Genomic DNA, 14514 nt, shown 5'->3' with positions numbered 1-14514 from the left:
CAAAAAATTTTCTTAAAAAAAAGCCCAAAAAACCCTCTTGCCCACTGTTTTACTTGCCGTCAGAAGAAATAAATATAATAGAGACCAATAAGTTAATCACAAAGCTACAATAAACAAGAAAGCATCTTATTCAATAGCGAATAGTCTGTAGGAAGAAGGACAATCAAATGAGAACATAAAATTTCTCAGTAGGGAGGCACTGAAAATAACCACCACCTCATCACAATAAATTACCGGTGCTCATTTTTCACAAAACCTCATTGAAAAAAGTGTTCCTTTGTCCACTTCTAAATATGCAGGTGCAAATACAGAGATAGATCAATTCCAGTTTCTACCAGGGAAGTTAGTCCCAAGAAGTGATTTTTTTTCTCTCCTTTCTTTTCAGCTATTCCTTCCCAGCTATCACTTTTCAGTCTAAAAACACACTCAACCTCACCCCAAAACAAAAAGTCCTCCCTTACCCCTCACTTCCTTTTATCTGTTGCTTACTCATTCATCCAGTCATTCAAGAAGTGTCTACTGAGCACCTTCTCTGTTCCAGTCACTGTTTTAACACAGAAGAGTGTCTGCAACCCTGTGGGACTGACACAAGTCCCTGACACGACTGAACTCACGTTCTGTTCTCTTGTCACTCAAAAACCAATCTTCGCACCTCCCCTTTCCATTTGAAATAATCTTATTAATATCTGGCTTATGACCCTTATTTATTTTTTTGTAACAGCTTTATTGAATTGTAGTTTACAAACTACGCTTCACCCAATTAAAGTGTACAACTATATTTTTAATAAACTGACAGATTGTGCAATCATCAGCACAGTTCATTTTAGAGCACACATCACTATAGCTTACAGAGAACACATTAGAGTGCAGACCCAGCCTGGACATGGGAAAACCAGTTATGAGGCCTGACCACAGGAACAATGATGGTATGCACATGAGAGTGTCAAAGGGACTGCAGAGAAGTGTCCAAGAGTTGAGAGAATTAGGAGGTGGAATGAATAGTTTATTATCAAAGTCAATGGGCTTTCCTGGAGTGTTAACATTAGTAATCTCCTCTTCCTTGTAATACCCTCCTCTCCCTGTGCTTTGGGGTTGTTCTATTCCAGTGGCTGTCTCCTGTCTCCCACAGCACTTCTCGCCATGGACTCTTCACCAGGTAGACTCTGTCTTCAACCCATTCCTTCTCTCACTTTATATCAGACACTTCCAGAAAATCTGACACCTAATCATCCCAGATGCTAATGACTATTAAGTTTATATCTCCATATATATTGCAAGAGAAGGGTGGTTTCTTGGATAGAAACAAGAAAGACTTATGGGCTGGGGATTTCTCTGTCTCTCCAAGGCTCTCATCTCATGACTTAGCTGCCATCCCTTTCCAACCAGTGCACAACAGATCTCATGGGGTTGAGTACATTTTTGCCTTGCAACCCTTTGACACTCAAAAACTGTCCTCAGATTTAATCCTCAGCCATGTAGGACCCGTGATTACAGGAAATAACACATTCTACTAGTCATCAAAGAGGCTTTATGATTCATCACCCAGGCATTGAGGCAGGAGCTCCAGGTTGTCAATTTCTCTTCATTGGTTCATTGCCCATTGAAACATGTAGATTTTCATGAACAATCAGGAAAGACCAGCTATTTCAAAATCATTGTCATCACTATTGCTACCTGTGATGGTGTAAAATACGTCCACACATGTTTTTCACATTGTCTTTAAAAGGTAGGATCTAATTTCCTTCTTGTTGTGTGTAGGCTGAACTCAGTGATTTCTAATGGATAGAATTAGGTAGGAGCGATGGTTTGTAGCTTCCACACCACACAATTCCACAAAAAGGCATATGGCTCCCTTTTTGCCCTCTCTCTTGCATCACTCACCCAGGGAGGAGCCATTTACATGCCATCATTCAGACAATCGGTATGAAAAGGCCTGTATGATAAGGAATTAAGCCTTCCTACCAATAACCAGCAAGAACAAGAGGTCTCTTACCAAAACTCATCTAAGTGATGTATCTTACATGCAGATTCCCTAGCCTCAGAAACTCCAATAGATATCTTGATGGCTATCTCCTTATGGTTTCTGAGTTATTAGAACCACCTAGCTAAGACTGCACTGATTTCCTGACCCACAAAAATTGCGAAATAGTGTCTCTTGTTTTAAGCCACTACATTTTTGGGATTATTTGTTATGCAGCAATGGACAACTAATACACCTCTATGGTGACCAAGTACCACAGTATATTGATCGCTGAAATGTCTCATCCTTCCTTCCATCCCATGTCAGCATCCACAGAAATGTAAGTAATCTGGATATTATTCTGTGAACTCATCACACATGTGAGCAATGTAATCCCAGAATCTCATTCTGGAACCCGGTTTCCTAGGTCCTCTCTTAGCATCTAATTCTGCATCATATTTGGGAAAGAAAGAAAGAAATAAAGAAAGAAAGAAAGAAGAAAGAAGAAAAAAGAAAAGAAAAGAAAAAATAAATGGCTAACTTGGGGAGGGGCAATTAACTAAACAAGAGATTATTTGCAGAGTTGTAAAAGGATTAAAGGAATGGAGGAGAAATAGTGAATTATTTAGGGACTACCAACAATAGGAAACCATTATTTCTGAAGAACCCAAAGAAAATTATAGCCATGATCCAAAACGATCTGTGGCCACAAGGAGGGAATAAGTGGGAAGAATGAATACTCTTACATCTTTCTCTTTCCACCTTCTCAAATTCTTCTCCTACTTGCCATTGGCCAAACACAACTTGGAGCCAGATGGTAAAGGGTCTCAATGGTATAAACAAGATGACGCCATCTCAGACCATAGAGCAGGCAAGAAGACTGAACAATGGATCTGGAGGAACAAATGTAAAATAACAAGCACATGATTTAGGCTACTAACCAAACTTCCATAGGCAGTGAATGCTTATAAACCATGCTATAACAGAGAATGTCATTTTCTTATTTGATGTAAGACAATCAGTCAATGTTCTCATTTCTCAATGATGACTATAAACTGAAACCAAAACAAAAGAAAACAAAAAAGCCACTTGACCTCCCTCATCGAGCTTTTCAGATGGAAGTTATAGCTCTAAATTTCAGATGGGGCAAAGGGATAACAGAAAGCAGGGTATTTATTGTTGCTGGTCAATTTGTGCTCTTAATTCCCCACTGAGCGCAGAGGAAAAATGGCAAGCTTTAAAACAATAAGAAAATTAATATCCAGTAAAAGATATTCCTCAGAATTGTGTTATTATTTATGAGTTCTTCCTAACAGTTAGGAACATTACCTAAGCCATCCAGATACCCAGAGTTAAACCCTTGAAATCGATCATTTCTCAATTTTATTGGAAGTGGGGGAATTACACTTCATTTCTCATAAGACATTTTTGTTCTCTTCTGTGGTACCCTGAAGATTTGCATCCTCTATAAAAGACTGGGAAGTGTCTAAATTATGTCTTCTGCAGAACCAGCAACAGGTGTGTCCGGACCTTTGTTCTCTTTCCTCCAGCCACCCAGAGCCCTACCCCATGTATCAACCATTATGGAATCACCCCAAGAGAGACATGAGGCTCACTCTGAACATCAAAAAGCCCTTTTGATCTGGAAAATGCTTTTGTAGCATGACGCGCAACATGTTTAATCGCCTGAAGGAAGGAGAGGAAAGCAATGACTAAGCAGAATGACTTTAAATGCTCATATTCTAGTTAAAGGAATGTTAGATTGCAATTTCTTCTTTTCCTGTGCTAAAACCAGATGGCAAGCTGAAGCGTTCAGAATATCTAAAATCTACAGAAAACCGAGGAATCATCGTATAAATTTTGGCTGACGACAGAAGTGTTTAATAGGAGGGCTGGCCCCAGGCAAAATCAAGACAGCCAATTTTGGTTTTGATTTCTTTACTGTTTTCAGAATCCCATCCTTTTCAGCACTGACCCTCCAGAAATTCATACCTTTTTCACTCACACAAATATCTGGATCTCTCTGTTGCCTTTGGATCGTCACAAGATTCTCAACCTTAAACCCATTCGAAATTCCAACCTTGAGACCTGTTTCCTGTGGGGAATTGTTTTTGCTGCAGCCCCTGACACAAGAAGAAAGGCAGACAATAAACAACGAAAAAACAATGGGATAAGAAAAGTAAAAGCTATATAGACAGAACATTAAGTATACAGAAGAGGAGGAAACAGGAAACACAAAATAAGTGATACATGAATAGGTTCTGAAAATTAAAAAAAAAAAATAGCCATATCTGCACTATTTTTTTTTTTGAGTAACCAGTTACCTCTGAATTCATTTAATATACATGAACATTTGTTTCTCACAGCACCGCTGTGTGGTTGGTGTCAATGTATTTATTTTATAGATGAGGAAATAGATTTTCAAAGAATTCCCACTAAGCATCCTGCTGAAGGTGGAAAAACTCTGGTTTAGAGTTGAGGAGCCATGCTGAGGGGGGATGGGTTTTAAAGAAACACACAGAAGGAAGGGAGTGTGATGACAGAGGGGGTCCTGGAAAGAGAACTCTACATGCTCCCTGGACCGTCAACTGAGTTATGAAGAAAGAGAAGTAAATCTGGGCTCAGAGCTCTGCTGAATTTTCAGCAAGTCTAAGTTCCCCTTGAGGACCATGACTGCTGGGATGTGTGATCTTGTAAGGCATGGAGACAGGGGATGCGCTTTTCCTTGGCAGTCCTGGAACCGTACCTTGGGGGTCCTCCTGGAGTTCTCATTCGAAGAAAGACATGTATCGAGCTCTCCGTGTATTTCGGGCACTGGCCCAGGTACTGAACAGAAAGGTGACGCCACGATGGAGAACAAAGATGTTGCCCCAGTTTGTGCAGAACTTGACGCGTTCATTAGACCCCCATCTCCTCCCCTCTCTGATGCACAGACCTTCAGGCTTCAACCGGCCACAGGAGTGACCTTAATGACAAGAATCAAAGCTCAGGTGAGGACTACAGTGGCCTCACCACTTAAAGGGTATTCAAGGCAGCGGAGGCCAGCCCGTGCCCTTAGCTCAGTGGCTGATGCACTTCCCTGGTTATTGCTCAGGATATTGGTTTCCTGGGACTGTTGTAATAAAGTGCCACCAAATACGTGACCGAAAAACAACAGAAATCTATTGTCTCACAGTTTTGGAGGTTAGAAGTCCAAATCGAGGTGTGGCAGGGCCAAGCTCTCTCTCCAAATGCTCTAGGGGAGCATTTCCTTTCCTCTTCTGGTTTCTCCTGGGTCCTGGCAATTCCAGGCGTTTCTTGACTTGTGGGTGGACCACTCCAGTGTTTGATTCTGTGGTCACACAGTCTTGTCTCCGTGGGCCCCCTGTCTTCCCAGGGCCGTCTTCTTACGAGAGCACCTATCATGTCTGATGAGGGGCCTGCCCCAATCCTAATCGAATATAAGGGGCCACACTCTTTCAATGTGGCCTCATCTTGGCTAACTATACCTACGTCATCTCTATTTCTAAATAAGATCCCAGTCTGAGTCCTGGGGTCTAGGATTTCAACATACCAGCATTCACTGGTTACTTGATAAATGTGTGTTAACTGACTAAATGTGATGAGCTATTATCACCAGTATCCTTGAGAAGAGAAAGTGTTCTTTTTTTTTTTACCTTAATACTTTTCTAGTTGAAATTCAAATATCCCTATTTCATATTTGGTATAGTAATTACAACGATTAATATTGTTTTAAGACACAGAGAGATTACTATAAATAATTAGGTGTAAATAATTTGGAAGCATTTTCTTCAGCCACTTTGAATGAGTTGTACATTGTCTTTCTTGGATTGCAAAATTCATTATTAAATGTAAATGAAATCTGTATTACAACACCAAATATGAGAAGTTAAATAGCAGGGGAAGGATGTAGAAAAAAATTCTCTGTACTAAGTATCTACGTAGACTGATACAAAAATGATGATTTGCACATTTGTCTTTATTCTTTTTATAGATATGTGTACTCTACTTCTCTCTTATATGAAGTTACAGTCAGGAAGCAAACACAAAGTAAACAAATTTGGATGAAATTTGGCTTTCAATTACCTTATGGAGTATTATTTCTCTTTGTTCTATCCCTTTGGTCAAATGCAATGTATAGATTATATAGGTTGGTAAAATCAATAATCCTACGTCGGGAGTATAAAGGGCAATATGTTGATGCTGAATATAGGGCTTTTTACTAACATGTTAAATCAAACATAAAAGTTTAATGAGAGTAAGAGATAAAAGGTAACATTTTCAATCTCAGAAACTGTGTATCCCTTTCAGAATTCCAATTAAAATTAATTCAGGGGCACCTGGGTGGCTCAGTAGGTTAAGCATCTGACCTCAGCTTGGGTCATGATCTCGAGGTCCGTGAGTTCGAGCCCCACGTCGGGCTCTGTGCTGATAGGCCTGGAGCCTGTTTCAGATTCTGTGTCTCCCTCTCCATCCCTGTGGCCCCTCCCCCACTCATACTCAATCTCTCTCTCTCTCTCTCTCTCTCTCTCTCTATCTCAAAAATAAGTAAACATTTAAAAATTTAAAAAATTAATTTAGCAGTCCAATAAAGGGGAAAAGTTATAAAACTACAGCTGGGAATATATATGAGAATTTTTCAAAATAAATGATGATACTCACACAGCTTTGTGGCACTGAAAAGAGAATAACAAGTGAACAAGTGAACAAGTGAACAAGTGAACAAGTGAACAAGAGAATAACAAGTGTGTACTATGTGAAGGGGCTTCTTGAACTGACAGCATTGGTGTGCTGCACATTTTCGATCAACTCAAACTGCTCTACTCTTACACCTTCCGTTAATTAAAATAGGAAAAACGTTAAAAGTTCTAAGAGTCCAGATCGTGTTTAAAATGTTATGATCCTTAGCGAAACTCTGAAACCAATACAATCAGTGTAATAAGGTAAGTGATCTAAAACTGTGGCCAAAGCAAATAAAGGTTATAATGTCACCTCCGGGGTCAATCCTCTAAAAAACGCACAGCGGTGGAAAGACCTGGAGATTGGATTGTTGGAGAAATTGCTGATAGAAGCATTGCTGCCAATATAATAATTGCAGTAAAGGACCGATTTTGCTTATAGGAGCTATTGCTTCATTACTGAATGGACAGTGATGTGATTATCAAATTGAATCGGTGTCAGTTACAGTGATATTTTCAAATTTACCGTCTTTTTCCAACCTGGCGTTCTTTTATCTACGGCCCCATCCGAGCCTCTCTAAACAATTTTGAAAGTCATCTACTTCGTGTTCGTGTTTATAAAACGCTTTTAGTTTGGTAGCATCTTCGTGAACCTGGCAGGGCTGAGGAAAAGAATGTCCAGCTAATGGATTCTTTCCATCCGAATACGACATCACCTTCTGTATCACATGGTCAGAGTCTCACTGGTAGGTCTCTCAGTTGCTTACTGGTAAGATAATTAGCAGCTTCACCATAGCAAATTTCTGATCTAGAAGCCAATTATTAACAAAATATTAAAATTTGAAGAGGCTTATCAAGTGACAAGGGTAACTTTTTTTAAAAATAAACATATAGGAAAAGCCTATGAAGCACTTATAACCTAATTCAGTACTCTGCTCTGGACAGTCTGTGTTGTAAAAAGAATATTGATTTCTCGATGTCATTTTTTTTCTAGTTCTTCAACTGCAGGCTTCACGTGTTGCATTAGGTGCTTAACTGTATAGTCATAATCTGCTTGGAAGTATCTGAGGTTCGTGGTAGAATTGTACCTAGAATCAGACATCATCCTGTATCTGATTTAAGTGAAAATAGCCCTTGCTAGGATTCATGCATTCTGGATTCGTGTGAATAAATAATATTTCTTTTCAGTGAGCCCCTTCTTATTTATCAGGTAGCAGGCTAGGCTGAAAAGGTGCCAGGACTCCAGGACTCCAGCTGACACATCAATCTCTTTATTCACACGTGGAGAGGAAATCAAGTAGACTGCTTTCAACAGTCAATGTCAGAACTTGATCTGTTCTGCCTCCAGCTGAACTCTCAATATCAGATAAGTCATATCACTGAATGTTTATATTAGAAGAGGTTATCTGAACAAATAAATAAGTGCTAGAACTAGTAAAGATGTACATATTGTATCTGGAAGGGGAAAATGCAGGGCTCATTTTTATTTCAAACAGAGAATATTTTGATTCCTTGGGGTTGTTTGGGATTGAAAGCTTCCTGAAGAGAACTGCGTTCTAAATTCCTATGTTCGTGGTGGATTAAAAATGACAACAAATTGTTTTCATCTCCTTCTGCGAAGAAGTGAGGTCTGTCTCTTCCTCTATCCCTTGGATGGGGGCTGGCCCCGTGACATGCTTTGAGGAAGAGAATGTGGCACCTGTGATGTTGTGTGAGTTCAGGCATTGGCCTCAGTTCATGTTCTCACCCTCTTGTAATCCTGCCTGCCCCCCTGTGGCAAGTCTGGGCTGGTCTCAGTGAGGATGACGCACCAAGTGGAGAGAAAGACCTTCCAGGAGAGAGGTCCAGCAGCCCCGACCACCCCACATGTCAACGACGTTAGGCCCCCGTAACATCCTCTGAGACGAGCGTTATACCCTAACCGACTGCAAATGCATGCATGGGTCTGCTCAACACCACAGGGAGCAGAAAACACACCCCGCTGACCCCAGACCACGTTTGTCCTCTCAGGGTCATGATTGACAAAATGATGGTGGTTTTAAGTCAGGTTTTGGAGTAGTCTGTCCCATCGATGTAGATAACTACTATGATATATTTCACAATATCAGTGCGAAAGTGTTTGTAAAATGTTTCAAACATCCAGAAGACTGTTTGTGATCTTAAATGAAACTTGACCAAACCAATAATTACACACACACACACACACACACACACACACAACACCACCAGCAGCAGCAGCAATAACCTGGAATTTACCAGTGATTCATCCTCCTAATGTGTAAGCAGCATCCCTTAGTTCAGACTCGAAACTTAGGAACTCAGGTATCAGAACTGTATAGCTACAAGCAATAAGCTTAGAAAAAAAGAAACCATCCGGGTTGTGGTAAAATTATCTTTAAAAAATCAAATACTTTCAAAGCAGTTATGTTAAAGGGAATAAGCTGGTGTAATGAAAAGTCTCAGGCTTTGAGGTTAGTCTAGCTTCAACTCCAGCATTACCATTTGCTGGCTCTGAGAGCTTGCTTCTTCTAGGTTGGCAACTTAATATCTCTGCCCCCTTGTCTGCAAAAATGAAGATAAATATACCTACTTCCAAGAGTTAAAATGAGATCTGACGATGCGGTCTACAGAATGTGCTGGCATTGTATCACCCCCACGGCAAACAGTAGTCGCCTTTCCTGGCCCAGCTGTTCATTGGCAGTGCTGAATACAGAAGCCCTCTCTGTGCACTCCATTATAAGTACACCCTTCAAAGATGAAGTAAGAAGGTGAAAAAGATGTAAAATTTATAAAATGAATATGTAACATAACATAAAAGTATATAAAAGGTGCATACGTGAAAAACCAACGTATAAACATAAAAATCCATGGCGTAACATGGATTATTATAACATAAAAATGTTATAATAATAAAACCTTTTTAGGTTAACAATAGCTCAGGAGCGTCAGCTAGGATAGCTACAGTTTGGTGTTCCCAGAATTGGTCAAGCCACCGTGGGAATTGGGCAAACTGATCTCATCTTCCCTTTGAGCAACACAAGACGAAAGGGAGAGAGGTACAAAAGTCCCACAGAACAAGCAGAAGGTTCTAGACCACCTGATAGATCAACGCTGCTGATTTGTGTTCTTACGGTTACTTCCTGCCGCATCTCAAGGATTCCTTAGGTATCTCCTTATGAAAAATACACGAGCCCCTGTGTTGAAGATGAGCTCTTCAGAGCAAACACCAAGCCCTCAGGAAGCAGGTGCCCCTCAAGTCGGAATAATGCAAAGCTGCTTTCCTTGACAGCCCGCTCTCTGTATGCCCAGACAGGGTGTCAACGAGTATGTCAGACATCTTGCACTCATTTTCAAATCTAGAAATTTTGCATAGAAAAGCAAATGGGAAGGTCTGGGTTTGTTAGGTTGTCTTACATGGGACCAGAATGCTAGAAGCATGCTCAGCGTATGGTTTCACACAAGAGCCAAAATTGTGGAGATTTTCCAGTTTTATTTTGCAATCGGTTTCTCGGCATTGTTAATAAGCACCATTAATAATTTGCAAATAACTGCAGTCCAAAGTTTATTGAACACGCATTATTTATATAATAAAGTTTTATTATGGAAATGATATATTTACAAATATTAAACAGTCTTTCTTACCTCACCCTAAACTCTGCAAGTTATTCTTTGCTTTCAAAGCATTTTCATATCCAGCCTAGACATATAGTCAGATATTCATGCTAATTTATGCCTATTGTGGAAAGGCAAAAAAAACTAATTAGCATGAAAATTGCCATGCACGGAGATGGGAATATATTTTATACCAGGATTTAGATGTATCACCAGTTGATAAATGTGTTACCTATTTAAACATCCCATTTGAGTGCAGAGAGGCATGCGTCTGTATTGCACAATTTTAAAACAGCTTATCTACCCAAAAGATTGGTTTGTACTTTATAAAATATCCTTTACAAAGGAAGCATATCTCTTTCCCTGCTGTGTTATCAACATATACACACTAAATACCGTAAAGGCGGTCAGATGGTTATTTATTTCACCTTAACCATTAAGACACTCTTTCTTACTATTTTTTGTGTCTTTGTCACCAGAAGGAAACTTAAATATAACTTACTATGCTATTCTTATGGGGATATTATATTCCAGGATCTGCTCATTGTTTGAGCAACTAGATGACAGCGATTGGAGCAGCCAGCAGTTGTGGGATTGTCTGCAGCTCTAAGAAAGCATCTGTCCTGTTCTTTTGAAAATAGCTTTTGCCTACTTAATGTAAAGTATGTACAACATTTGAGACATACCTAAATTAAAAATTGGTTTGACTGATACAGTTTTCCTGTCTCCAAAGCATGGTGGTCTCCACAGTGTAGAGGTTATGTATAAGAGTTCAGGGAGAGCCCAGAGTGACCCACAGAGGGACAGGAGGGAAATGGGGAGCCTCTACTGGTATGGTGTCGTCTGAAAGAGGAGAAATTCATTGGGCTTTGCTACTGCACAATGCACAGGTGGGCACCGGCACATTCACCTGGTTGAAGCCCGGACTGGGCTCCTACACTCAGGACACAAGTTGTCCCAAGGGAAGAACGTGAGCACCCAGGACGGGTGGGGGAGGGGGGCTGACCATTGGCTTTTCTTAAAGTTTACAGTTTTAGGTACAATCACTTAGGAAGGTTGAAGAGGCTGTGTGACCTGACTGTAACTGAACCGATCCCTACAAAGCAATGTTTAGTTATGGAAGATTCTTGAAAAGAAGCCACGGAAGAAAAGGCTAAATGGGAAAGCCAGGGCAAAGCTGAGGCTTCACAGAAAAACACACAATTTTTGCACTCATCTGGCATCCACTCCAAAAAGTTAGGCATTGGGCGACTGATTATTAGAGATGATATAGCAGGAAAAAGGCAAAGCCTGATGCGCCACATTTCACGAGAACCTTCCTCAGCTCCACGGCAAGATTAAACTAAGGGACAATCTATGACCTGACACAAACCCATCAAAAAAATGATTATCCCTCTAGAAACATGGGTTTACATGCAAGATGATTAGCAGTGATAGAGCCCTGTGTGTATATTATGCCATGAGGTATCCTCACTTTATGATTGCATGAGCCACGCAATCAGCGCATGGACCATAAAGACAAACCTCTACAATTGTTTCAGCAATGTTAACAAAATTGTGTGAACCTTAATGTTAAATGCTTGCAAGTGCTTTTTTAAAACATATCTTTATAGGGGCGCCTGGGTGGCGCAGTCGGTTAAGCGTCCGACTTCAGCCAGGTCACGATCTCGCAGTCCGTGAGTTCGAGCCCCGCGTCGGGCTCTGGGCTGATGGCTCGGAGCCTGGAGCCTGTTTCCGATTCTGTGTCTCCCTCTCTCTCTGCCCCTCCCCCGTTCATGCTCTGTCTCTCTCTGTCCCAAAAATAAATAAACGTTGAAAAAAAAATTTAAAAAAAAATATGTTAAAAAACATATCTTTATAGCCCTACGTGCAAATCGTTGCTAAACATCAAAAGGAACATATAATGTCTAGAGGCGCTGTCCTGTACCAATGACTGTCACATTTTTGTGTGACAAAGGGGAGTGCTGAAACTCAACGTTCCTGACCTACTCTTAGAAAATTCTAGGGGCGCCTGGGTGGCGCAGTCGGTTAAGCGTCCGACTTCAGCCAGGTCACGATCTCGCGCTCCGTGAGTTCGAGCCCCGCGTCAGGCTCTGGGCTGATGGCTCGGAGCCTGGAGCCTGTTTCCGATTCTGTGTCTCCCTCTCTCTCTGCCCCTCCCCTGTTCATGCTCTGTCTCTCTGTCCCAAAAATAAATAAAAAACGTTGAAAAAAAATTAAAAAAAAAAAAGAAAATTCTAGTGCAAATCATCAGAAGATCCCACCCTGAGGTTTTTCCTTGAAAAAACTACTGCGTGGTCCCTGCACAGCATGTTTGTTTGTAAAACACTAGATATGTTTCTATTGCCATTTTTTGTACCGGAAGTCCTAAAAGTGGAATAAAGTACATTTCAAGCAAGGTGAAGAAAGGTGTCCTGACTGGGGTCTAACCAGGGTGACTGTAATGTGAGAAACCACCCAAACAAGAATCATCATGAACACAAGCAGCTGACCTTTCCGGAGATTCCAACCGCTCTGTGGTCTATTTACAAATATTGGTTAAAGATATCCCATGGGTAGGTAAGGGGCCATTTTCAAATGATAGAGAGCCATCATTGAGCATATAAAACAATCCAAGATCATGTTCGGCCTTGGCTGCTTTCCATTGGAAGAGGTTTTGAAAATAATTGCTTCCTTTTCATGTGCATCAGAAAATACTTAAACCCCACGTATAGCTTTTAAAGACAATACTTATTTTCAAAAAGTTCATTGAGAGACATTACTGACATACCTAAGATTTCTAGCCCATTGGCCCCCTGCCTCAGCCAAAATGGAAATAGCTTTGGGCTGTGATGTGAAACCATAGGTTTTCAAGTTGAAGTTGGAAAGTAACTTACAAATTAAAAATATATTTATGACCCGACTTCAGCTCAGGTCATGATCTTGCGGTTCGTGGGTTCGAGCCCCGCGTCGGGCTCTGTGCTGACAGCTGAGAGCCTGGAGCCTGCTTAGGATTCTGTGTCTCCCTCTGTCTCTTCCCCTCCCCCGCTCATGCTCTGTCTCTCTCTCTCTCTCTGTCAAAAATAAATAAACATTAAAAAAATTTTTTTTAATTAAAATAAAAATATATTTATGGCCATCAGTCTAATTAGAAAAACCAAATTTGGGATCAGTTGCACAGACAATTTAAACAATACAGAATTATAAAAATGTGGCTGTTATGATAGGTTAATGTCTGTACGTCTCATGAAGATTAATGTCTATGCCTCTCAGCTGCATTGTATAATTATTTTTCTGCATCTGGGCTTCTAAAAGGTTGCATGAGTTTGGCAAGTCACTGGGCCTTGGTTTGCTTATGTTTATGTGAGAATAACAATGGCACCCAAGCCACAAAATTTTTGTGAAGATAAAATGAGGTTATGTTAATAAAAATATTCTCAAATACACACATACATAAAGCCCTACAGAAATATTACATGCACATAAAATTTTATATATGCATAAAAGGATCAATTATTTGTGATATGTTTTGAAATAATTTTGGGTACTACAGGTCGATTATTGATCTATTCTCAAGCTCATTTGACTTGAAGTCAGAAAGCTTGAGAATTATTCCCCAACATGCCTTGTGCTAATTACGGAACACTGCATAATGAATATTCTTATAGTTTTCATGTTTAACTATCTGTCTCCTAACTTACAAACATATAAATAAGTAGTAAGCCTTATAAATTCTTCATTTCTTGAGTTTCTCTAACACTGTACTATTTTTAAAATTATTCTTTGTATATTACCATGTTGCAATATTATTATTGCATTAAGAAGCTTTGCCCTGAAAACTTGCATGGATTGAAGATAATGAAAACACATGGTCTGACCGAAAACATTATTGTAACAGGTGATAACTATGTGCTAGGAAGACAAAGTTCTTCAATTTCTCAGTGCCCAGAACAATGAAGCTTTATTGTGTCGTGGCAAAAATTGCAAATTTTTTGACTGAACCAATATTACATCCTCTAATACGCTAGCACAAATTTTATATCGAGATCACATCTATGTCTACATCACCACAAGTCTTGTGTGCACATTTCTGGGCTCACCTGTTCCCTGGCAGGAATTCCATACACGATCTTCCTAGGGTTACCATGGCGTTCACAGTGTAAAGTCCAGTGCTGATCTTCCTACAATAATTGTCGCACACAATAGGCACCCGGCCCAAATGGGGAGAAGGACCCTGTCGTCTTTACCAACTCTGTTGCCAAAGGGTTTTGTCACTGTTCACTG

The sequence above is a fragment of the Herpailurus yagouaroundi genome, unplaced genomic scaffold (assembly GCF_014898765.1).
Source record: "Herpailurus yagouaroundi ecotype Mexico unplaced genomic scaffold, PumYag 142, whole genome shotgun sequence".
In the NCBI taxonomy this organism is placed as follows: domain Eukaryota; kingdom Metazoa; phylum Chordata; class Mammalia; order Carnivora; family Felidae; genus Herpailurus; species Herpailurus yagouaroundi.
Note: the sequence above shows the minus strand (reverse complement) of the source record.